Below are 26,799 nucleotides of genomic sequence, written 5' to 3'. Positions count from 1 at the left end.
AGTCTCAGGAGCAGCTTCCAACATACTTAAATGGCATATGAAGCACTATTTAAAACAGCTGTTGTTTTTCCTGTTAATGTTTTTTAAATTGGCTTCTGTTTCTTGATTGACAACCTCTGTTACCACTCAGTTTGCTGGGAAATCACGTATAAAAAGAGCTCTAGTGGATATGTTTATTTCCAGCAATCTCCATTCCCTCTGAGTCAAATGCAAAATGATTCTCCAAAAGGAAAGAGCATACTATCATTATCAAAAGAGACTTTACTAATGTTCTAATTCCATGAGTTTATTTCACAGAGAAGGTGTCCAGAGAAAGCATAGTAAAGCCCAGGTTATCTATCACCCAGATGAATGGTTTATCCATGTTGTCTCCCGATGAATGTTTTTTTTTTCCCATGTTGCCTCTTGTGCTTTTCTTCTGTAAGTCATCTGACCTACTGAAAAAACAAGGCTATTTATGGTTTTTAATAATTTCTTAATGTCAATAATAATTCAGTCATCTTGACCTTTTCTAACTTGTAACTGGAATATAATATAAATCGTTCACTTGCTGCAAACATTGTAAAAGCACAATTTTATGGCCCAGACAGTTCTTATTTCTACCCTAAAATGCAAATCTCATCCCAGGTTATTAATATTGAGGATGAAAAATATAACTCAGTCCACCGCCCAGGTGTTTAATTTTCTCTGTTCACCTTGAAAAGGTAGGAATTATTGAACTCTGGAGGATACTGTAGAAGAGAAACTCACATAGAGATAATTCATCTTCCAAATACAAACATCACTCTATTATGCTCATAAAGATTTCCTCTTGAATACAGCACTTGAACTGCAGTAAGAAAAGACACCCAAAGCTCATTAGTAATTCCCTAACTTCTGAATTTGTAGTTTATTCAAAATGTAAAATATATTACTATGGGAAAGCATTTTTTAAAAGAAAAAAATTCTGTTAGAGAAGAAATGTTTCTTAGCAGTACACTGATCATTTAGAATTCCCAGAGTCACTGTACCATATATAACTTTTGACATCTTCTATACAATTCTGAAATTTCTTAGACCCATAAAGTGAAAAACTGATAGGAGCAAATGTTAGTCTTTATGCGTTGCTCTCTGCACTGTCTCTATTCTATCTCGACTTGATCTCAATGCCACTCATTAACACAAACTACAAAGATAAAGCAAAAGATAAATTTTCATTTTCCCTATTATTTTGATTATTAATAATTAATTATGCTCAAAATAAGGAGGACCAAATGCAAGGTGTTTCTCCATTAAAAGAGGGGAAGAGTGAGTTGTCCCAACTCTGGAGGCCTGATCCAAGAGGATTCTTTGAGATCATTATATAATTCTCATTTTCGACATAAGAAAACTGAGTCTGTTGTTCAGAGACTTGAACTGAAATCTCCTCCCAAAGATGACAAATATCCTTAAAGGAACATTTTAATGATCCAACAATAGCCAACTATTCCCACTTGCTGTCTCTCTCCTATGTAGTCTTCAAACTTAAGAATTTTTATTTCCTTGCATCTTGTTTAACAAATTGCATCTATATCCACTTATAAAAGGTCTGGGCAAAGATGATAAGAAGTGCTTAGTTTTGTGTCATCAAATCCTGATAGACCCATTTTCTAATAACCTATATTAAACACAGAAATGGAGTATTTGCTTTTAAAATTAACTTTTAACAATTCTGACAGATAGAAGGTGCTGGATGTTTTGTTGTTGATATTCTAAAATGGGTTGGAAGGAGAAACCAACACACATAAGATACTCTTTATATTTCCCAACAGTCTACAAAAATATGGAGAGGATGGTAAAAAATTGGTGCACTAAGCAAGGCCAATATGCTATTTCTCTCATTTGATGTAGAAGCAGAAAATGAGGATTTTTTTTTAAGGGGCCATTCTTAGTCACCATTCCTTCTGCCTGAGTTGCCACCAATGATTCCTGCTCTTATTGGGGCCCAGACAAGCTTGTACCCTCATAGCCTTCAGATGTTTGACTGCCCTTTATTCTCTGGGCAAAGAGTTTATGGCACAGGAACCCAATAACAGTGAAAAAAGGAATCAACCCTCTATGCAGAGCCTAATTTTTCACATTTGTACTGCATATGATCAGTATTTATATTATACCACTGCAATGGGGAGATATACTCATAAATAAATGTTTTTCTGCCCTTGGGGAGCTCAGGCTATCTGGCATAGAGAAATGCAATATGAGAGGAAAGTTCCTGTACTAAAGGAAGAAAAATATTTGGTGATAGCAAGAAAAGAGAAAAAATAATTCTACCTGAGGGAGTTGGGGAAGGTTTTGTCTGGGATTTTGAGGTTAACAACTAAAAGGATTTTGCCAGATAAGGAAAGAAAGAAAGATTTTTCTGCACAAGGCACTTCAGTGGATGGTGAAATATTCTGTTGGCTGATGCTTAGAGAGGACGAATATATGGACAGGAAAAGAAATAAGGCAGAAAAATAGGTCATGGTCAAGTTGGGAAAATTTTCAATACCCTATTTAGCTCAGGGGCAGAATTCTAGTTTCAAATCAATTAGGAACCTTTCAGCTAGGGAAAAAACACACACACACAGACACACAGATACACACTTAAAATGGCTTATTTCAATATTTATCTTGCATTATAAGAAATCAGGTTCAATAATACCTTCAAAGGCCCACATTCTTTTCTTCTTTTGACTTGGCCACTGTCTTAATTTGCCACAGGGCTGCTCATGCAAAGTAACAGAAATGGGCTGACTTTTTTTTTCACAGTTCCTTTTTTTGTTTTGTTTTGTTTTTGCTTTAATTTTAATTGAAGTATATCATTCATACATGAACACACATAAACAATAAGTGTATAGTAAAGACTGTGAACTTACAAAATAAACATACATAACATCACACAGGGGTCTCATACATCGCCCCTCCACCAACTCTTTGCATTGGTGTGAAACATTTGTTACAAACTATGCAAGCGCATCATCAAATGTTACTACCAACTATACTCCTTATCTTACATTTAATGTATTTTTCCCCCAACCCATACTATTTTTTTATATATATTTTTGTTACAGATATTGTGAACTTGCAAAACAATCATACAGATGCTTTTATAATGGGGATTTTAGTTAGGGTAAAAGCTTATAGTTCCAAAACCCTGAAATATCCAAATCAAATCACCATCAGAGATACCTTCTCACCAAAGTCAGTTACTGGTGATCCTGCAGTACTGCCACATGGCAAAGATGGCGGCTACCTCTGCCTTCCCTTCCAGAATCTACCATCTCCAGGAGCTCAACTGTGGGCAACCAGGCTTAGGGCTTGTATCTTTCTGGGCCTCCTCCCTCAGTCTTGGTTGCTCCGCTTTCTTCCCAAGTTCGGCTGTGAGCTACCAGGCATATGGTTAGTATCTTCAGCCTTGAGCTGCTCTATGGGCCCAGCTACTTGAGGGTTTCATGCTAAAGCTTAGGCTGCTAGTGATTCTCTACTTGTCTCTCACGTGGCACGGTAAAAATCTCTCTCAATCTGTGTGTGTCTCTCATTTATAGAAAGCTCCAGTAAGAAGGCAGACACTCAACCTGAGTTACACCTCACTGACATAGTCCAATCAAAAGAAAGCCCAATATCCACAGAACAGATTAGTTCAAGAACATAATCTTTTTCTTTTAGGGATTCATCAAATTCACTGTTATAGCCATACTCAACACTGGCTGGTCTTGAAACTAATCCTTCATAGTTGTAAAATGGCTGCAGAAGCTCCACTTATCACATCTTTGCACAACAATTCTCATTGGGAAGAAGTCCTAACATGACTTTATAAAGAGTCAGGAAAAAATTTCCAGAACCCCTCAAGAAATATTTCTGCAGGTCTCATGGCCAAGAATTATCTTGTAAGATTATTGTTCCTAAGATAATTAGTGCCAAAAAGAATAGATTAATATGATTACCTTAAACTAACCAAGACTCACCTAATTTGCCTCCAGATACCAGACTAAAACCTACCTTTTGCGAGATAACAAGGAGGAAAAGGAAAAAAAGCGTTATCACGTAGTCATCTGATTGTGTTTGCTCCAAGATCTTGACATAGGAGAGGAGAGATGAACAATGGCAAGCCAGGATCTCTTACAGGAACAATCAAGAACCATATGTGGAAGCAGCCATTTTGCTGAAAGCCAAAGGGTATAGATTTAATTCCTAAATTATTTCACCAATTTATAAACGAACCTAATGACACTTTTGTCTAAAATCTGATTTAGCAAATTTGTCATGTTTCATATAGATTAAGGCAATTTAGCCCTCTTTGAAGTTTTATTGTGCTTGTAGAAGTAGTTTTCTGTTTTTCTACTTTTTACCATTTTAGATATGTTAAGCTAGATTTCACATAGAATTAATTTTCTCCTTCTAATAAATCTTTATATAATGTAATATGTTTATACACAATATTCTTTAGAATATTTTTGTAAAATATTGTTTCTTTTTCCATTTTGTCTAAGAGTTTCTTTTTTCACAACTTTATTAAGGTATAATTGGCATAAAATTAACCACACATATTTAAAGTGTGCTATTTGATAAGTTTTGGTATATGTATACACCTATGAAACTATTTTATTTTCTAGAAGTTTTAGAGTTTTAGGTTCAGGTTTTTCCAGAAGATGAAGCCTCTGTTCTGAAGAATTTTTAACAATTATTTATCCCAAACATTTAGACATTTCTGCTAAACACAGTACAATAAGGAACCTAAAGTTCTGACTTTTCTGGCTGATAGGGAGAATGTTTAATAGCTTCAGTTCCTAACTACAATCAATTTAGACACGAGAAGGCACAACGGTATTATGGAATTATATACTACTTAGTCGTGTTTGGTATCCAGTACCACATCAGCAGCAATCTCCTGATATGACAGGATCGTTTGATTAATTTTACTTCAGTTTGCCACATAGAACAAATTTTAACATACACTTTGTGCCTCTCACCAAAACTGAACTCATCATATAATAATAATAATGTGGCAAAAATCTTAATTTATTATGAATCTGAATGCCATAATTCTGGAAATATGGTGCTGGTACCCAAATATTGAGCAACTAATTTAGAAAATACTTCTACAATTTCTTTACAAATTCTAAATCAGTTAATAAGCCTGGAACTGTCACAAATTTCCTAGAAAAAATAAATAGCTACCTTTGTAGTAATAACAATAACGATAAGAAAAATAGCTAACAATTTCTGAGATTTTAGGAAGTACCAGGCACTATTCTCAGTAATATACATGAATTAATTCATTTAATCCTCACAACAACTCTATGGAATACATCCTTTAATCAACCCCATTTGACATAAAAAAAACTGTGGAGCAGAGATGTTAAATAACTCATCAAAAGTCAGAGACAGTGGCAGAGGCAAGACTCAAACCCAACACCTGGCTCCTGTATCCCTGCTCTTAACTATTACACTATACTTTCAATTCTTCCATTAAATTACTTTCACTTAAATCATAGTAAAAAGCAAGCTGAGAAAAGAGAAAAATACTTAACGTAAATTAGGTCCTATTCCTCTTATTTTGAAACAAAAGCAAAGAAGAATAAACAAATGGCTAGGACACAGTGGCTTGAGCTTCTTTCTACCTTCTCTTCTTTATACAATTTTCACAAAAGTTCTTGCTGGTCACCTTAGGTTTGTATTGAATTTTTTTTTCAAAACCTCTTCAACATACAAGTCTCCCTCAATTATGTGAGGTAAGAAGTCAAGCATACATTATAATCCTGAGGTTTATAGATAAGTAATGCATTTATAGAAATATGTAGACCAAGATAAAAAGGAACTCAAGATTCCAAACCCAAGGTCTATTTTTTTAAATTATTTTTTAAGAAACTTTAGAATACATAAATGCTACATAAAAAATATAAGGGATTCCCATATGCCCTACTCCCTCCTCCTCCCACATTTTCCCACGTTGACAACATCCTTCATTAGTGCAGTACATTTGTTACAATTGATGAACTCATATTGAAGCATTGCCACTAACTGTGGATTATAGTTTATTGTTTGTAAGTTATGACAAAATATATCATGGCCTGTGTCTGACATTTCAACATCATACAGGACAATTCCAATGACTCAAAAATGCCCCCATATTACACATATTTTTTCTCTCCCTCCCCTCAGAACCTCCAGGTGGCCACTGCCTTCACATCAATGATAAAAGTTCTTTCATTGCTAGAATAACAAGTCTCTATAGAATAATGGCAAGTCTATTTTAGTCCATTGTTCATTCCCCAGTCCTGAGGATTTGGGGATAGTGATGCCCACTCTATGTCTACTTGAGAGGCATCCTTTCATAAAATATGTCTCAATAATGTATATGCACAAAGGTCAAAGAGGGGCAAAGAAACACTTTATTATTTAGTTGTGACTTTGAGTCCAAACCCTAATTTAGTTACAGATTCTATTAGCTGGACCACAAACTATTTTTGCCATAGATGAATATAGACAGGCTGCAGGAAATTGGACTAAAAATCCTCTTTAACTCTTTGCCTCTAAATCCACACCCAAATCTTAAAGTTTACCATTCTGATGGTAGGAAAGGATTATTGTACTCACTTCTACTTGTTACTGTTGCTCCTACGTATCCACCTGGAACAAATGAAATGGGAAGCACTGTCTTTGAGGATTTTATTTACTATCCATTTTATCTCATATCAGAAGCTTCCAAAATGGACCAGGAGAATAATTCAATTAAGTTTACCCCCAAGGTAAACTATGAGGTGGAGCAATTACCTCATATTCTACTTCCCTGGTAGAATAAAGCTTGGCTAAGTTGCCCAAACAACCTTACAGGCAAGGTAATATAATAAATACCCAAATAATAGGATGCCACAAAACAAAAGGCCCCAAACTTTATTTCTCATTGTAAAGTTGAACCATATAAACTCCTTCCTACTATGGAACTAATCTTTACTGATACAGAGAATAAGAGCCAACTCTAGAGATGTTTTCTGTGATTTCAAGGTATCTAAGAGAAAGAGTTTAAAATTATTTCCAATAAACTCCAGGTATCTAGATATCTCAAAAACAAAAATTAATACCATTTTCACACAATGACTCCTTGAAACACTATAGACTTCATAACAACCTATCCAATTAGAAATCATTATCCTTATTCTACAAATAAAGCAATTGAGAATTGAAGAATTAAATTACTTGCCTAAAGCCGCACAACTAGCTCAGTTTTACTCCAAAATCTTTTTCCTCTTCATCATAGTATCTTATTTGAACAATAAAATAACTTCCTTCATTTACTCAAAATCATTTCCAGCTCTCCTCCCCAATTGATTCTGTGCATAGAGTTCCCAATCACAACATGTAAATAGAGTAAGACCTATCCTTCACCATTTCTTCATCAATTAGAAACACTCTAGGAAACAAGAGAAACTGGAGTTAGCTGTTTTCATTGTAAAAATAAAAACTCTAACAATTTAACAATATCCTACACTGTGAAAATGCCTGGTAAGAGGAATGATGTAGTTAAATTGGTTTTCTTTAATTTGATGATTTCAGATATTTTCCCAACCAGTATTCTAAAATTGTCCAGTTTATCACATTATAAAGACTAGTTTGGTGTTAGAAAGTTAGTTCATTCTCTAAAAAACGATAGTTTAATTTAGTGAAGGAACTCATCACAAGTTACCATTTGTTCCTGACCCATTTTGAACAATAAAATCACTCCTTTCATTTATCTAATAGTTCATATTTTGTGTTTTGTAGTTCTTTTCCATAGAAATGGCACTTTGCCTGTGTATTTTGTCTAGGTCCAGGAATATGTCTTTTAGTGATGTCTAGTCATTGAACAGTGGACATCCAGTCTTGATAGATCAACAGTCTTCCAATTGAAAGGGGACCCCTGTAACTCTGTATTTGTCTTCAGTATCAAATGCTAATGACTTTATGTGGGTGGTTTTCTTTTGTCAACAACAGGGAAAGCATTACTATTAGACCTACTTTTACATATTCTGTTTTTCCATCTAAAACTTCTGTGTCAAGCTAGGCATCTGAATTTATTTCATAGACATAGATAACATTTTTCAAAATATCAATGCAATTCAAATAAGATATCTTTGGTCTTTATATAACTACCAATTTCTATCTAGGTAGCATATAGATTCACCCTTTATGACCTCTAATGCTACTGGAAAAGGAAAATATCAGTGTAGAGGAAGCACTTTCAGCCTTTAAGAAGAATTATGTAGCCTACAAATTACTTAATTTTAATGTTCCCTTAGGAACTAAAACAACATTGGGGAGCTTCCAAAATCCCACTTAGTTTGAGAGGTAGTCAGTATAAATCTACTCGCTTAAATGGAGATTTTGGACATAAGTTTTCTTAATTGAAGGCCTATATACCTTTTTAATATTAAGAAGGGGACTAAAGTTTGATGACAAAACATTATACCCTCCAAGAAGAAATTTCGGATTATAAAGCTTCCTACAAAGTGTAAGAGTATACTTTAACTTATTCTGAATCCTGCTCATTTTAAGATGTTCTAGGATGTAGCATTTTCCATGTTACTTCATAGAGTTTCCTTTAGCTTGTATTTCATTAGGCCAGTTTATTTAAAAAAATATATTTAAAAGGTGGGTTTTGCATGCATGAGGTTAATTATAATGCATTGTAAAGTTCTTATTCATTCCAAATTTTTCCACAAAAGTAGAGCAAGTATAACCTATTTTGTGAAGATTTATTTAAAATATGGTATAATTTATGTGGTATCCAAGAACATGAAATTTTAATATAAGGGTCAAAACAACTCTATTCACATTTATGTAGTTCCAGTATAATGGATATTTTAACTGAACCAATAATATGTATTAGTTCTGAAGAAGTTCTCCCAGTAATTATGCCATAAAGAGAGGAAATTAAATGTCCCAGCTTTAGAGTGGGAGGAAAATAATGTTTTTGGAAATTTTCCATCTCCTTCCTGCTGTTCAATTAATTCCCTACCTGTTTTCACTTTTCTTTTTCAATTTATAATATTTATACCTTTTCCTCATGTAAATTATCTCTTTATTCTTTAGTTCTTGATCTTTCATAATCTGTATATTTGGAAACTGTAGACTTTGAGCTTGGTTAGTGATTCTAGGTGGAGATTTCTTTTTATGTTACTTATATACATATAAGTGATCTTTTATTTAAAGACAGATGGCAAAAAAAAATCATATGAGTACTCCATGTGGTTTGATCTGTATCCATTAATTTTCAGTTAAGGAGGCCTGCTCAAGCAGCTGCAATAATTGGTAGATTAGGATATAAAAATCGAGAAGACTAGAATTTTTCACTTATTAAAGATGTGGTTTTATTTGCTTTGACACCAAAATATACTGAATTTGAAAGTTGCTCAGATGTTTATGATATAAAGCACTCCCACAGAGAAGGGACCATTTTCCAAATAGACAGCTAATGTCTTCAAAGCAGGAATTTAAACAGGGAGGCATCCTCTTGTTATAATGTTTTATAGTGTCAGCCAACAGAGGCACCTACAGTGTAGGGTTCATTTATAGCTTGACTCCAAAAGTGATAGATTCAGAAAAAATAGTCACCCACACACCCTCCCTTTTAACTGTCTTCACCTCCATCTTAAATTTTTGCTACTGCGATATAGGTGTGTATTTTTGCCCCTTGAAATCCTTCGCCTCTCAAGAATCTTACCCAAGAATGCAAACACTCCATTGCTTCCAAGAAATACTCAGTCTTGATTCACCATGATGAATCCTGTTCCACCTATGAGTCCTTACTAAAAGCAAAGTACTCTCTGATAGAGCCCCTCGGCCCACTTTCCAAAACTCTTTCCAAAGACAGGCAAAGCCCTGGCAGCACTTACAGTAGCTGTGACTCAGGTGACTCTCACTCTTCCATCTCAGGGTGAAAGAAGGCATATGTACCCAATCACACAAATGCAACATATTTGGTCTATGCACAGGCAGGTATGCATAAGTTTACACACTCATACACACACAGGCACACATGCAGTCAACTCCCAATATGGATGGAAGAAAGTAATAATGCTGAAAGCATGACATAATAAAGTATGAGAAACAAATATTAGAAGAGTGCTAAATTGAGATGAAAGAAAAGTTGAACTGTGGAGGGAGGTTATGAGAGGTTATAAGCAAAGAAAGAAAGAAAATGGTAAAATGGAGAGTTGGGGGAATGAAAGGAACAGTTAGGAAAAGAGAAGACCATGAAGAGGAGGAAGATACATGTTGATGGCCAGCAAGTCCATCAGAAGAAGATTTTAACCAGTAAAGATAATACTTTCAGTCCTAACCGAGGTCTTTTCTCAGCCTTTTACAATTCTGTTAGGCTAATACTTTAAACTCACTCTGTGATCTCTGGCAAAGCTCCCAACTAAAGCTTACCAAGCATGAGTGCTTGGGTAACAAGACACACCCAGACATGAACAAACCTTTTTGCAGACTCAGTTTTGTATCTCATTTGTCTTCTCTGATCAGAAAAATCTTGTCTGTAGTACACTAATTCTGCATTACTATGGGCTAAATTGGTTCTAATATTCACCTTTTACATAGGTGAAAGGGCTCATTATTTCAGAATTTTATAAAGACAAATCAAAAAATAATTGACAACAACTGAACCCTCACTAGAGAACAAAATCTTTACCAAAAAAAAGAGGACCAAAAGCTGACTTTGAACATTGTGGCAGACACATCTTATTAAAGTGACCCCCAATGAGTCACCTTAGGATGTATAATCCTCTCAGCTCTTCCTTAGTTCCCTCCCCTTAAGTTTGGGCTGAGCCTGTGACTTGCTTCTTAAGAACACAACATAGCAAAAGTGATGGGGTGTCAGTCCTCTGAGTGGGTTACATAATAGGGTAAAGGTAATATTTTAATATGATTCTGTCTTAGGAAACAGAAATGAGACAGACTTCCTTATCAGCTTGGAAAAAGTGTGATGCCATGTTTTTAGAGGGCCTATGAGAGGAACACATGGCAAGGAATCCAGATGCCTCTAGTTGCCAGGAGCAGCCCCTGGCTACAGCTAGCAAGAAAACAGGGAAATCAGTCCCACAGCCATAGGGAATGAATTCTGTCAACAACCTGAATGAACTTGGCTTTCCCAGTCATGCCTCTAGATGAAATCCAAGCTCCAACTGACATCTTTATTTCAGCCTGTTTAGACTGAACCAGGGAAACCGTAAGATTACAAAGGTTGTTTTTTAATAAGTATTGTTTTAGTCTGTTAAGTTTGTGATAATTTGTTACATAACAGTAGAATTTAAAACAAACATATATGTACATATACCTACTCTGAGCTGTTTTTTGACAAGTTTCCTAAGCAATAGGCTTTATTAATTATGAAGACCTCATTATATATGATATCAAGCATATTTTTAAAATGATAAATCACACATTAAGAATATTTTTCCTGTAAAAGTTTGAGAGTATTTTCATGATTTTGCTTCAGAACAAATCTTCATTTTGTCCTTGTTATTTAGCCTCTATTTTAAGATATAACCATTAAGTTGCAGTTAAAGTAATATAATGTATGCTTTGTGGCTATTTCATTAAGTCTAATGAAGCCGGCTAGTAAAATAGGGAATCAATAGATGGATCTAGAGCTTGGCAGAGAGTCCACGTGGACATCAATAACCCCAAGATGGCTGCTGGAAGACCCTCCCCAAGATTCTGCCATTCAGAACAAAGACTTGCTCTGGAAGCCAGGAGAAGCCCCAGACATTCCCCGAGGACTTTATTATTGGGTCTCACAGGGAATTGATGGGTGGGGTAATCAATCAAAACAGCAAATAGCTGGAACTCCTCCTCTGCCATTAGCAAAGGGGTGGGATAGTTAACAGTTCAAAAAGGCAGGCACAAGGCCTAAGCTCTCTTTCCCGTGTGCTCTCTCACCTTTGGACTCCGACTCTGGCTGCCTTCTCCCCCACTTGGATCATTCTGCAAGTAAACCTGGGGATTTATAATCTATAATGGGAAATTGTAGCCTGTAAATTAACCCGCTTTATCACTTTTCAACCCCTTCCTCTCTACCTGGGACCCCTGATCTTTTATTTTCTCCCATTTCTTTTCCTTCCCTGCCTGAATAAATTACTGGCCTAACTCACCTGATGTGCTCTTGAAATTCATTTCTGCAGCATAGTCAAGAACTTAGACAAAATCCAGTAACACTAATACCATTTGATTTTTTTTTTCTTTTTGTATTCTAGAGCCAATCAATGAATCATTTTCAAGGTTGCACATATATTTGTAGATCTTCTGAAAGTTTATAGCCTTGAGAATGGTGTCTACATTACATAATGGATAAAATGGACTTGCACACAGCAAAGAAATTATAAAAAATAAAGTTGAGACATTACCTTTTTTTTTCTCGGTACCAGGGATTAAAAGCAGGCACTCACTGAGCTACACCCTCTCCCCACCATTAACTTTTAATTCTACCTCAATAAGGATTTGATTAAACTTTTAGCAAAATTGGCTAAAAGGAAAATGTCCCTCCTAGTGACCTTCCTATCCTCTTTTATTTTCTTGGTAAGATTTGGTTTTCTCTGCAGATCCTCTTTTGTATTCCATCCTGAACTGGAATGATAGGCCACTTGGGAAGGCATTTTACTCTTTCTGAACATAATGCTAAAAATTGTCATTCTAGGTTTTCATGAACAAAATGCTTATAGTTCCAGCTGTTCCCATTCTTATTAGTTACTACACTTATTTATTTGAAAGCTTAAAGTGATGGAGTTCTCTGCTTCCATTCTCTGAAAAATGACTGCTTCAGTTACCATCCTTCCTGGAAATGACTTATCTAATTGGGCTGCATCGTCCAGGTTTTCTGTACACTGCTTTTCTTTCTTCAGAGAAGACTCTGCAAGGGGGCTTTTACATGGCTTTCCTGGGGTGGAAAGGATCTTCCTAGATCAGAACATCTAACTCCTAGGATACTCAGTACCCTCAATACAAACCCAATTCAGAAGTCATTCATTCCATAATGCTTCCCTTGTTGCAACGTCAAGCATCATCTTCCCACTCTCCCACATTATACTTACTATGACCATTTCTTGTCAAGCATGTGGGGCTACAATTCCTCAACTGCTTTTACAACTGCATCCATGAAAATGGAAAGGAGTAACCCATTGTATTAGTCAGCCAAATGGGTTCTGATGCAAAATACAAGAAATTGGTTGGCTTTTATAAAGGGTATTTATTTGGGGTAGGAGCTTACAGGTACCAGGCCATAAAGCAGAAGTTATTTCCCTCACCAAAGTCTATTTTCATGTGTTGGAGCAATATGGCTGCCAATGTCTGCGAGTGTTCAGGCTTCCTGGGTTCCTCTGGGCTCAGCTCCTGCTTTCTCCACAAGGTCAGCTGTAGACTATGAGGCTCTCTAGGCTTTGCCTCTCTCCACAAGGTCAGCTGTAGACTATCAGGCAAGTGATTCCGTCTCTTTCCCCAGGGCCCCTGCTTAAGACTTCAGCATCAAACTACAACATCAAAACTCCAAATTAAGAAATCCTCAACTCTGTCCTTTGCCATGCCTTTTATCTGTGAGTCCCCACCAAGGGATGGAGACTCAATGCCCTAATGACGGGAGCCAATCAAAGTCCTAATCATAACTCAATCATGCCCAGGTACAGACCAGATTACAAACATAATCCAATATCTACTTTTGGAACTCATAACCATATCAAACTGCTACACCCTTGAAGGGCAGTCAGTCACCATGTGCCATACTGTTAAAGGAAAGGAGACTTAACAGAACCTTTTCCATTTAAACAAATCTAAACAGGAAGATATGGCAATTGGATATTGACATTTGAAGGACATAAAGAAAAAGAGGATAGCAAAAACATTTGAAGTACAACTTGAAGGAATAAAACATGGCAGGTAGTTGCTGGAAAATGCCAGAAATCATTTACTACATTCTGAGAAAGGATTGTTGAATGTGTTTCTCCAGATTTCATTAAGCAGCTTCACTTTTCTTAGGTATCACACTAGGAGACATAGGGAGGTAGACCTTAAAATCATTCTTGGCAATAAAGGCGAGATGTGTGAAAATACTTTTCTATCAAATGGCTGAGCAAAGATATGAATAACAGTCTTAAAACATATACTATTTTGAAATATATATACTCTTTGTAAAGATTAAATATTTTACCATATCAAAAACCTTTAGGAATGATACTACAATAATAATATAGGCATATCCCAGAGAAATTGCAGATTCAGTTGCAAACAACCACAATAAAGCATATATTGCAATAAAGTGAGACACACAAATTTTTTGGTTTCCCAGTGCATATGAAAGTTACATTTACACTGTCATGTTGTTAATGAAGTGTGCATTTAGACATTATGTCTAAAAAAGCAATATACATACTTTAATTTAAATGTTACACAGAGACACAAAGTGAGCGCATGTTGTTGGAAAAAATGGTACCTGATAGACTTATTCAATGCAGGGTTACCACAAACCTTCAATTTGTAAAAAACACAATATCTGTGAAGCACAACAGAGCAAAGTGCAATAAAGTGAGGTGTGCCTTTAACAATAGCCATTTGCTACGTTGTTATAATTAGTGTTGAAAGGCAGTATAGTGCAATGATGATATAATAAGAATTTTGGACTAGGCAAATTTGTGCAGAAATTCTATGCCCTCTATCAGTGGTGAGTCATTGGATAAGTCAATCTCTAAGCCTCATTTTCTTTATTTCTGAAATATAGAAAATTACACCTCTTTCATGGTGAAGAGGAATTGAGATAATATTTATATAGCAATTAGCATAGGGCCTACCACATATAGTAAGTGTTCAATATGCTAGCAATTATTTTTATTTACTTCAAGTGTCTTATAAAAACAAGCTATTTTTTATATTTAGGTAGCACCTCATTCCAAAATCATGTAATTTCTGAAAATACATGTAGCAGGGAGTAGATATGACTCAAGCAGCTGAACGCCTGCCTCCCACATGGGAGGTCCCAGGTTCAGTTCTGACTGCCTCCTAAAGGAGACAAACAAACAACAAGCAGAATATGAGCAGACATCAAGCAAAAACAATGAGCATACAACAAGAAAAAAAAAACAATGAGCAGACAAAAAGGAAAAATCAAACAAGCAGGAAGAGGATGTGGCTTAAGCAGTTGAGCACACACGTCCTACATGGGAGGTCCTGGGTTTAGTATCTGGCCTCCCAAAGAAAAAACAGACAAACAATGAGCAAAAAAATGAGCAAAAACAACAAGCAAAAATAATGAGCAGAACGGATGAGGGAGCCATCTTGGGAGGAGGGAGGGGAATACATGTAGTATATGAGGAGATTAAAGCGAGGAAATTATGAACAAAAAGGAAAATATGGCAAAAAATGATAATTTGAAGACAGCGCTGAAGTTAAAATACATATAAAAAAGCTCTATATACTTTGCTAGGTGTAAACCATGGATTTAACTTGGAGCTCTCTAAAAGCCAGCAAGAAGAAGAAAATGCAGTTATATGATTTTAAAAATAAGAAAGATTTTAAAAGAAATTCAGAAGTTCTGAGAAAAAAATGCCATGTCTAGGTCCTCAAAAACATGATACTCTGTGATGTTCAAACAATTTCCTTTCTACAGTAAAGCAAATAGAGCTTCAATTTTTAAAAAATAATTTCCCTCATTTTTGGCTAATGGAGCATACGAAAATATAGTTCAGTGAAAGTAATTTTAAAACAGTGCAGTTTGAGTACATGGTTCTCTGATAAGAAACAATATGCCAATAAATGAATCATAGTAATTATCAACTTTGTGTAGCTCTTTAAAATTCATGATTATGCTGAATTCCCAAAGCTGGTTCAACTAAGTATATTTATCCTTATTTTACAGATGTGGAAAGTGACTCACAAACAAGCTCCATGTTTACCTAAGGTTTTACAAGAGAGAAGTAGCACAGCAGGGACTTGAACTCCATTTTATGCTTTTTAATCCCTTTTCACTATATCACATTTCTATGAAATAGACTGCTAGAAAAGTGAGTGTGGAAAAGACTCTAGCCTCGGTAATTCTCAAGATAGAAACCATTCTCAGCAGCTTTGCTTTGATATATGAAAACCAGACTGGAAACTTTCCAACAAGCAAGAGTTTCCATGACACCTAATAACTTAGAAGACTTCCCTAACAGTAATTTTTAAAATGGAGTTTACCTAATAAACTATAAGAAAATAACAATAATGTTTTTTTATTTGCATAGCACTTTATATTTCTCAAAGCATTTGTACATGATAGTTTGGAGTTGCCTAGAGAAGTCTGACCACTAAGAAATCAGTTTATACTAAATGAGGAGCTAATCAAGCATACCTTTGCATAAAACTATCATTAAGCAAGAGAAACTAAATTTGATCATGGACATTCTTAAAGGAGGTCCTCTTGCCCAGAATTTTGTATAAACAACCAACCTTAATTGATGGCCTTTAATGAATAAATCTACGTGGCACAGAAATCACTCACATATTGAAAGGAAATAGTAGATAGTGACTCAGCAATTTGCAAGCTGATATTTAATAGCACATGAAAGAGAAATGGCAAAAGAGGTCCAATATTATTTATAACAAATTTTGAAAGGGAAGAAGAGCTAATAATAACCTATGTTCAGATTTCAAAAAGTAAAAAGAATCTGTACTGCAGTTTTAAAAGTTATACTACTATTTTTAAATATAACTCACAACTAAATGCAAAATCTGCTTTTAGGGAAAATATTTGCTAAGTTCTTAAATTATGGAATTTCTGGTTTTGCACAAGATGAAAATATTTGCTCTGTCAATAATTAAGTTTCTGTGTTTCCTGTAGCATTTGGTAAAGGGACAAGAGATGGCAATGTGAAATTCAACAGTTACTAAAACTGAGCAGCTCAGAATGAAAATGTGCTTTTTAAATGTTATTATCTAATATGGTTCTGAATATGGCAATGACTTAAGGGTTGTTAATATGGAAAACCACCTCATTTTGAGTCTGACATTTTAATCTTAGCCGCCCCAAGAAAATGGCATAATTAGGTTGAAAAAATATATGCAGAACAAAGATTTTAACTAATTCTTCTGGAAATTATCCACAGGGCCTTCATTATCTGGTTGATGCACCCTGGTGACCAGGAATTTGACTTCAGTGATTACCACAGTCTTCCATTTGGTGGCAAAATGTGCTCCTTGTTCATCTCTTTCCCTAGGCTGGAATCTTAAACCAGTCTCTTAGGGAATGATCTTAAAAATAATCAATTTTTCCAAACCAAAACCTCTCAGAACAAGACAGGGTAAACCATTTCTCTATAGCTGATCAAAATGCCAAACAATAACCAAAAGATTTTTTTTAAATTTTCAACTGAGCAAACAGAACTGCTGCTGAAATTACATTTTTGGAAGTTACCCTTTTGCTATTCAATATTTAAGCTCAATTTTTAAAAGGCTATATTTAAATTTGTGCTCAAAAGCATATAGCAAAATATATGATCAACATACTGCAATTCTCATGATAATACACCTTTAAGTACTGCCATCCATGGTCCTAGATTTAATATGAGAAATATGGGGAAATCATTTGTTTTGTTTGCTTGTCTAGCTTCTTTTCCTATTTTGTTCTTTATTCATCTATGACCATAGGTTATGTAATTAACAAAGAGTAAATTTATAGAACATTTAACATTTTTATCTAGATGTTCAAATGGCTGCTTCCAACCCTGATGAAAGAGCTCGTAGAAACAGACTTGGTACATTTTTACTGACAAATCATTTTGGTTGCCAAATGTTGTTTTGACATATGGGTGTATCATTCCTTGGTCTAAATGCAGACTGTGCTCCCTATGAGAGCTAAGCACAAATATGTTTCCTTTTCTTGCCATTGAAATAGATGCTGAGGACTCAGTGCATGGCAGTGTCATTGTTCCCATGGCCCGTGGACTGGAATGATAAAGTGCAGGTGACAACTTAGAGCAGGGTGACATTTTTTAGACATTATTCCTCCTCAAATTGGCAACAAATATGGCTTTTTAAATTCATTCTTTTTGTTCCGCTGTGTGTATGGGTATGTGTGAGAGTGCCTCAGTTCATTTTGCTTTGACTCAACATTTATACACCGCCTGTCATGACCCAAGGATAGGGCTGATTCCTGAGGAAAATAGGACTAGACCTTGGAGAAACATTGTTATTGTCCTTGAAGAATTAACATCGAGTGAGAGAGACTGACATAACAAAAATGTTCAAAACCATGTTGTAAGTGCAGTAATAGAGGAAGACACAGGGGGCTTTGGAAGCTTAGACAGGGGCAATTAATCCATCCTGGAGGATGTGTGAGACAGCTTAGGTGGATGGGTATACTGAGAGTGGAGAAAAGTGAAAAGGGGGAGGGAGTGGGAGGGGTTGAAATAAAGTTCTTAACACTTTTCAGTTTGCCTAAAATCATATCAGGTGTTAGTCCATGTTTCTTCAACAACAGGGAAAGGAACTTAGAGGCAAAATAGCTGGAGTTATTATTCTGTCTTCCCCTATTTCTGCAATGGCGTAAACATTAATTCAATATATTTATTAATCACAAACCATGCCAAGCACTCTCCAGACCCTGGATAGGAGGAGAAAGGGGTTAAAGGGAGAAGTAAAAATAAAAACGACTGATCTTGTGAAACTTAAACTAAAATGAGAAATTTAATATGTTATAGGTTATCATGGAATATTATAAAATAACTAAAGAAGGAAGAATGAATCAGGAAAGGATTCACAGATCATGAGATATTGGAGCAGGGTTCTGAAGAATGCACAGGAGTCCAGCAAAAGGCGATATAGATGAGAAACAGGAGAAACAATGTGGAGATAAACCCCCTCTGGGTGGCACTCAGACCCAGATACTTGGAGTTAAGAGGATCAAACACAAAGTTTGCCCTCATCTGTCAGTATGCACAGTTATGAGAATCACAAAGCCAATAAAATATTGTTGTGTGCTTTTTTAGAACAAATAGCAATGGATTCATGTTATTACTCAATCTGTAAACACCTAGGTAGATATTGCCTATTGATGTCCCAATCATCAACATACTAATCCAATATAATTTCATCTTGAAATTCAATTCTTTTTAAGCTCTCCTTAAAAATATCTGCCATTCATCTCTTATTTTAATAGAAACTCAATTGGTATCACAGTTGCTGATTGCTGTTGCATCCAGTTCTTTAAGAGACCTAGGGTGAGGCATGTGTGGTGGTAGGAAGAGGTGACTAGAAAGAAATATGCCATAATGTTAACCGTGATTACTTTAGGATTACAAAATTACCGATTTTTTTTCTTTGTGTGTTTCTTTTCTAAATTCTCTGTAATTAGTCTATAATGCACTTCTAATCAAAATTTTAAATGCTCTTTTAAAAAGACATCTGAAATTAATATGGCCTGTGCATGAATTAAAACTTATCTTATTCTTTATCCAAGTATCCCTAGTTCCCAGAAAGCCAATTAAGTGATATAAGCTCTATAGGGAGGATGCAGAATGAATGTGTATTCAAACTTACATCCAGATGAAATGTGGGGGATATGTTAATTCAAGCCTATCTGGAATGTGAGGGATATGTTAATTAAAAATCTATCTGGTACTCAGACAAATACTTAAAACTCTAAAAAACTAACAAGGAAAGTCCTTTTTGCATAAAAGCATGGTTTGACTCCCCACCCCTACATCCTCTATATAAAAGCAGCTTTTCGACAGGAGTCCACTGGGCTTCCTTCTCAGATTTTTCTTGCATCCTGGCCTTCAATATCATGATCACCCAACTTCTCGCTGCTGCAACATCTCTGGGGGCTCATCTGGAATGCGCTGAGAAGCCCAGAGGTGGCAACAGTTGATTGCCCCTCTTGGACGACTCTGAGAAGGCTGGGAGGGCCCAGGTGAACCCCAGCCCTGGGTGCCTCTTAACTCCTTTTAGTCCAGAAAGACTCCCCCAGTCCACTGGAGCCCTCCCAGAGAAACCAGAGGCACCAGAGGGTTCAAAAGAGACCCTGAGAATGAAGCAAGGAGCGTCACATGCCAGACAGGTAAGACCCCCAGGGGTATAGCACAGGAAAAGCTTAATTCTGAAAAGCAAGGAGGGGAGCCTGATCAGCTCTCAAAGAAGACCCTAGTACTCCTGAGGAGAAGGGAGGAAGCTGTCTTCTCTAGGTCCAAGAAAGGAAAGGAAGGAGGGTGGTTGTGTGTGTGATTGTGGAGACTGAGTGAGACACAGAGACACACTTCTGTGAGGCAAGTGTGGAGTCCCAATCCGTGGTTCCATGGCAACCTCATGTGATCAAGGGCAGTCTGGAGGGCCTCCCTGCAAAGGAACCATCTTCCAAGCCAGGGGCTTATACTAACCTACTAAGGCTAAGAGGTGCCTTAAGTTCCCTGTAGGGACACAGTCAGAGGTGGATGAAGCGAAAGGCTGAGTGAGTGTTGTGCAGCGTCGACACAGGGTGGAAACATTAGAAACACACAAAATAGGGCCTCATTAGGTTGTATGCTGAAAAACTTTCCCAGAGCATTCCATGGAGATGCATAGAGCATATGAAGTTTCAGCCAGGAAAGTTTAGAATGCTTTGTGAATTAGAATGGCCAACTTTCAGCATGGGCTGGCCCCAGGAGGGCACCTTTGACCTCCTTAAAGTCCATGACATGGTAACCAGAAAACCAGGGCAACCTGCCTAGTTCCCCTACATTGATGCCTGTCAGGACGCTGTGAGTCAAAGTTCACCCCGGTTAAGGAAATGTACAACTAAAGAAGCCAGGATTCGCCTGATACAAAAACCCAGAGGTGCTGTCCCAGGAACCAGGCCAACCAAGTGCTGTGCAAAGGGTCCAGAGGAAGTAAGCCCCAAATCTAGTGCCAACCCACCCATCCTAGAAAGGTCAGATGAAAATGACCTCCCACCACCTTGTGCAATTGCTCCTACCATGCCAGTGCTGAGGAGTGGGGATGAGTCAATTTTCCTCAGCATCGCATCCTCGCCACCCCTGCAGCCATCTCCACCACCATCCTCCCTGGGTAGTACGTCCTTGCCACCTCCACAGCCATCTCTACCACAGTCCTCCCTGAAATGGCTACCCTGCAGCCATTTCCACAGCTGCTGCCAAAGCCATTCCCACAGCCATTTCTGCAGCCACTGCCACAGCTGCCCCTGCAACCACTGCCATGGTCACCCTCTCCAAACAACATGGCGCAGCTGTTGCTGTGGCCACCCTGCAGCAGTTTCCACAGCTGCTGCTGCAGCTGCCCACGCAACCATTTCCATTGCTGCTGCTGCGGTCACTTTTTCCAAGCAACACAGCACAGCTGCCACCACAGCCACTGTCACAGCTGCTTTCTCCAAACAATGCAGCCTCTTCACCTCTGCAACCTCTATCTCCACCAGTCTTGGCCCCTGGCAGCATAGTGCCAACCATCAGTCAGAAAGGAGTCCCTGAAAGATGACAACTCAGACCATGGGGAGCCCCGGGACAGGTGGAGCAGGGAGAAGGACCACCCTACAGCTACCTCTCCATGAAGCCTGAGCTCCAATTTATTATGATGCAGATGGTCAGATTCAAGGAGGAAACTGAATATTTGTATACCAACCCTTCACTACCACTGACCTCTTTAACTGGAAAAGTCACACCCCACCATACTCAGAAGCCTCAGGCCATGATGGACCTCTTCCAGGCCAACATACAGACCCACAAACCCACCTGGGCAGACTGTAAACAACTCCTCATGACCTTACTAAACTTTGAGGAGAGAACACGAGTCACACAAGGTGCTCTAACCTGGCTCAAAGAGCACCCACCTGAGGGAACCCTGGACAGTGACCAATATGCCCACACACAGTTCCCAGACAAGTACCCCCAATGGGACTCCAACTGACTAGAAACTTTCCATAGTGCCTTAGTTGAAGGGTTCAGAACTGGGAACTGAAAGTCAGTAAACATGGTAAAGACCACCCACGTCCTACAGACTCTCCATGAAAGTCCGGCTCAGTTCTATGAGAGACTGTGCAAGGCATTTCATATATACATGCCTTTTAACACAGATGCTCCTGAAAGCCAAACAATGGCCAATGCAGCATTTGTTGCCCAATCACAGGCTGACATCCAAAGAAAACTACAGAAGTTAGATGGGTTCACTGGTATAAATATTTCCCAGCTCATGGAAATAGCCACCAAGGTTTATACCAACCATGATGTAGAAACCAAGAGAGAGAGGAAAACCGGAAAATGAAAAAGAAAGCAGACCTTCTCACAGCAGCAATAGTTGAAAGAAACAATCCTGTGTCAAGGAAAGTAAACTGGGAGGCCGATGCCCCAAGGAGGGGGGACCCACCCCTAGGGCAAAATCAGTGCATGTACTGCAAGGAAGGGCCCTGGAAGCAGGAGTGCCTCAACAGGCCACTTGACCCCAACACCATCAAGAAAGTGGCCAAAGCATTAGCCAGGAGAGCAAGTGGAGCACTGCAAACTAAACCCTGGGTTTGCAAAAATTCAGAAGGAAAACCTGCAAATCAGCTCATCGAACTTGCAGGAATAGATGGTTCTGATGAGGATTATTAGGACAGACCAGGTTTCTATTCTCTTGGCCCCAAAAAGTCTGTGGTCAGAGTCCAAATTGGGGGCTGCACCATATATATAATGGTTGACACTGGGGCTCAACACTCTGTAATGACCAGGCCAGTCAGGCCATTATCAAAAAGAGAAGCCACTATCAGGGGCAACTGGTAAAAGCACCCAGCAGCCCTTCCTCCAAGCCAGAACCTGTAACATTGGGGGTAAGTCACTCATGAGTTGCTGTATCTCCCAGAATGCCTAGTCCCCCTCCTGGGTTGGAACCTGCTGTCTAAACTGAAGACTCAAATTACCTTTAACCCCATGGGGCAATCCACATTAACACTGGGACCACCAAACCCTCCAAAAGTAGTGCTAACTCTCCCTCTGCAGGAGGAATGGAGACTGTTCTGACTCAGCGAAGCCAGTCAATCTATGGGTGCACAGCTCCCCTTCAAAGATGTACCCGAAGTATGGGCAGAGGGCAACCCAATGGGGATGGCACATGACATTCCTCCAATTAATGTTGAAATAAAGCCCATGGCCAACCCAGTGAACATACAGCAAAATCCAGTTCCATGTGAGGCACAAGAAAAAGTCTGGCTACATATTCAGAGATTACTGAATGAAGGCACACTAAAGCCATGCCAGTCTCCATGGAATATACCACTCTTCCCAGTTAAAAAGGCTGATGGGGATTACTGCCCAGTTCAGTACTTGCAAGCAGTCAACTCAGCAGTAGTGATCCTACACCTGGCGGTCCCCAACATTCACACTCTCCTCAGCTTGATACCCTCATTGGCAATCTATTTTTCATGCCTGGATCTTAAAGATGCCTTCTTCTGCACTTGGATAGTACCCTGGAGTCAACCAATTTTCACCTTTACATGGGTAATCTGAGCTCTAGTGAAAAGCAACAGCTAACCTGGACATGGCTCCCTCAGGGATTCAAAAATGCACCTACTATTTTTGGACAAGCCCTGGCTAGTGATCTCAAATCCTTTAAACCAGAAAGCCATAATTGTTTTCTCCTCCAATATGTAGATGACCTCATCCTCAGAAGCCCCACCTACCAAGACTGTGCTAGCAGAACCCATACCCTTTTAAAACATCTGCAATGAAAGGGTTATTTGGTATCCAAAAGGAGAGCCCAAATTTGCCTACCTCAGGTCAAATATCTAAAATATAAAATAGCACAGGGGCTCTGTGAATTAGGACCTGAAAGAAAAGAAGCAACCTGAAGCCTCTTTGAGCCCAGCACTCACCAAAAGTGGCTGGAATTCCTTGGAGCAGCTAGATTCTGCTGCATTTGGATCCCCAATTTTGGAGTCCTCATGTGCCCTTTGTATGTAGCCACAAAAGGGGGAGATTGTGATCCCCTGGTCTGGGAAAGCCCACAGAAAGACACTTTCACTGCTCTCAAGCAGGCTCTGATGAAAGCACCAAGCCTCAGGCTTCCAGATCTCAGTAAGCCATTCTATCTCTACATCCATAATCACCAAGGCATTGTAGTATGAGTATTCACCCAGTACCTGGGTTCCTGGCAAGGACCTGTAGCTTATATTTCCAAACAACTGGATACCGTAGCCCAGGGATGGCCCTCGTGCCTGCAAACCGTAGCATGCAGCAATGCTAACACTAGAAGCCATAAAATTAACTCTTGGGCAACATATGATCGTTTGGGTTCTGCATGCAGTAGTCACAATCTTAGACGCCAACTGGCTTACTAACAGTCACCTGGTTAGATATCAAACCCTATTATGTGAAAACCCATCCATCCAACTGGAACTCATTTAAAAAAACCTAAATCATGCTACCCTGCTAACTATCGAGCCAGGAGTTCCAACCCATAACTGCCTGGAGACATTGCAAGAAGTGTATTCCAGCAGGCCAGACCTCCAAGACCAACCACTACTAAAACCCAACATGGAGTTCTTCACAGACCAGAGTAGATTTGTTCAGGGCAGTGACCAGTGAGCAGTATATGCTGTGGTGACCTCCAAAACCACAGTGGAAGCCCAGAACCTCCCAGATAACACACCAGCAGAAAAAGTCAAACTCATTGCCCTCACCCGAGCCCTACAACTTGCAGCTGGGGCCAAGGTTAACATCTATACAGACTCCAAATATGCCTTCCATACCCTGCATGCACATGAGCCTTTTACAAACAAAAAGGACTCATTAACTCAGGAGGAAAGAACATTAAGTATGGCACACAGATTCTGGAACTACTAGAAGCAGTTTGGGAGCCCATCAAAGTGGCCGTGATGCACTGCAAATGACACGAGACAAGCCACAGTCCTGTCACTTAAGGAAATCGGAGGGCAGATGCTGAAGCAAAAAGAGCAGCATGGGAGGAGGGATCCCTATCTGAGGACCTGGCTGCTGCTCTCATTCCCCAACCTCTTAATTATCAGAAACCCCGGTATACACTGCCTGCTCTCGCCACCCAGCCTCTGGATCACTGGGAGCCACAATATACTCAAGCTGAAAGAAAGTGGATACTCCCTGAGAGCAGGACACAAGGAGCAAATGGGTGGTGGACATTCCGATCACAGAACAGTTGTGCCTCAAATATTAGCCACAACTGTAGTTTAGGACTACCATGAAAACTCACACTTGAGAAAAACCCATCTTAAAGAAGTATTAGAAAGATTCTTCTACATCTGAAGTCTGGCTGCTATCACCCATGCTGTATGCCAGTGGTGTGTGACGTGCAAAAAGTAACACTCGCCAGGGTCCCACAGGAACCCCAGGGGTCCAATGAATTGGCAATATGCCTCTCAAAGATCTAGTAGTTGATTTCACAGAAATGCCAAGATCTGGAGGCTACAAATAACTCCTAGTGCTCATTTGTACCTTTTCTGGCTGGGTGGAAGCCTTCACCACTCAGACTGAAAAGGATGAAGAAGTGGTCAAAGTTCTGCTCAGGGAAATCATTCCTTGATATGGGCTACCCCTCTCAATTGGCTCTAACAACAGACCCATCTTCATCTCCAAAATCACTTAAAAGATTGCCAAAGCACTGTGCATCTCATGGAAACTGCACACCACTTATCATTCTCAAAGCAGGGAAAGTAGAGTAAATGAACCATATAATAAAAACTTATATTGCCAAGATTTACCAAGAAACTGGGCTAACATGGGTGCAAGTACTCCTGAGTGCCCTCCTCCAAGTTCGAGCTAGCCCAAGCCGAAAGCTAGGCCTAGCCCTTTATGAAATCCTCTTTGGGAGCATCCCCCACCCCCCTTAATCTGAGATATAGAAGGGGATCTCAGAGAAAGAGGAAATTTAATAGCTCAACAAATGATCAGCTTAGGAAAAACCCTACAAAACCTGCACCACTGGGTCCAAGAAGGTCCCCCATTAGCTTAAACAGCTCCATACACCCGTACAAGCTGGGAAATGCAGTCTAGGTCTAAGACTGGAAATCAGCTCCACTAACTCCTCAATGGCGAGGACCCTGTCTTGTCATTCTATCCACCCCCAGTGCAGTTAAAGTAGCTAAAATCATCCCATGGATACACTATAGCCAGGTCAAGCAAGCTGCCCCAGAGTCCTAGACCCGTATTCCAGATACCCACAAATCAACCAAACTCATTCTGCTAAAGAACAAAACGATGAGCCCTGCTCCAGTCACAACCGGAAGCTGACTGATCCATGCATGGCTGAAAGTTGAGGATAGAACACTAAGCTCTGCTCCAATCATACCCCAGAAGCTGATTGGTCCACGCATAGCTGAAGAGTAGGAATCTGGTTTAATCCCAGTTACAATGCTCCTTGGGTTATTTTCCCTATTCCTAGCCCTGACCCTCCCCTGGTCCAAGGTCAGCACCATAGAATGTAAATCATATATCCAAGAAGTGTGAACAGGGGCCCATGTCAATACCATATTAATAAATCATAGCCATTACACCTGCAAGGGCCATATAACCACCTGCCAGTTTCAGGGAATCTCCTATAGTGTCTATAACATATCTGACCAAATAAATTGCTATGACCCCAAGCCCCAACAGTCTCCTGTAAATGGGAAATAAGAGTGTTTAATCAAGACTGGGAGCAACTTAACTCCACCCCAGTTACTAGCCGGAACCAACAAGTGTCCCTCCTATTTGATGCATGTCAGGTTATAGACTCTGGGATACCATGGAACACCGATGTGGATGGTTCAGCTGGGAGCAGGAATATACTCAGAACAATAATTATTTGTGCACTCTAGAATTGAAAAGTGCAGCC

The sequence above is a fragment of the Dasypus novemcinctus genome, chromosome 14, assembly GCF_030445035.2.
Source record: "Dasypus novemcinctus isolate mDasNov1 chromosome 14, mDasNov1.1.hap2, whole genome shotgun sequence".
Taxonomy (NCBI): domain Eukaryota; kingdom Metazoa; phylum Chordata; class Mammalia; order Cingulata; family Dasypodidae; genus Dasypus; species Dasypus novemcinctus.
Note: the sequence above shows the minus strand (reverse complement) of the source record.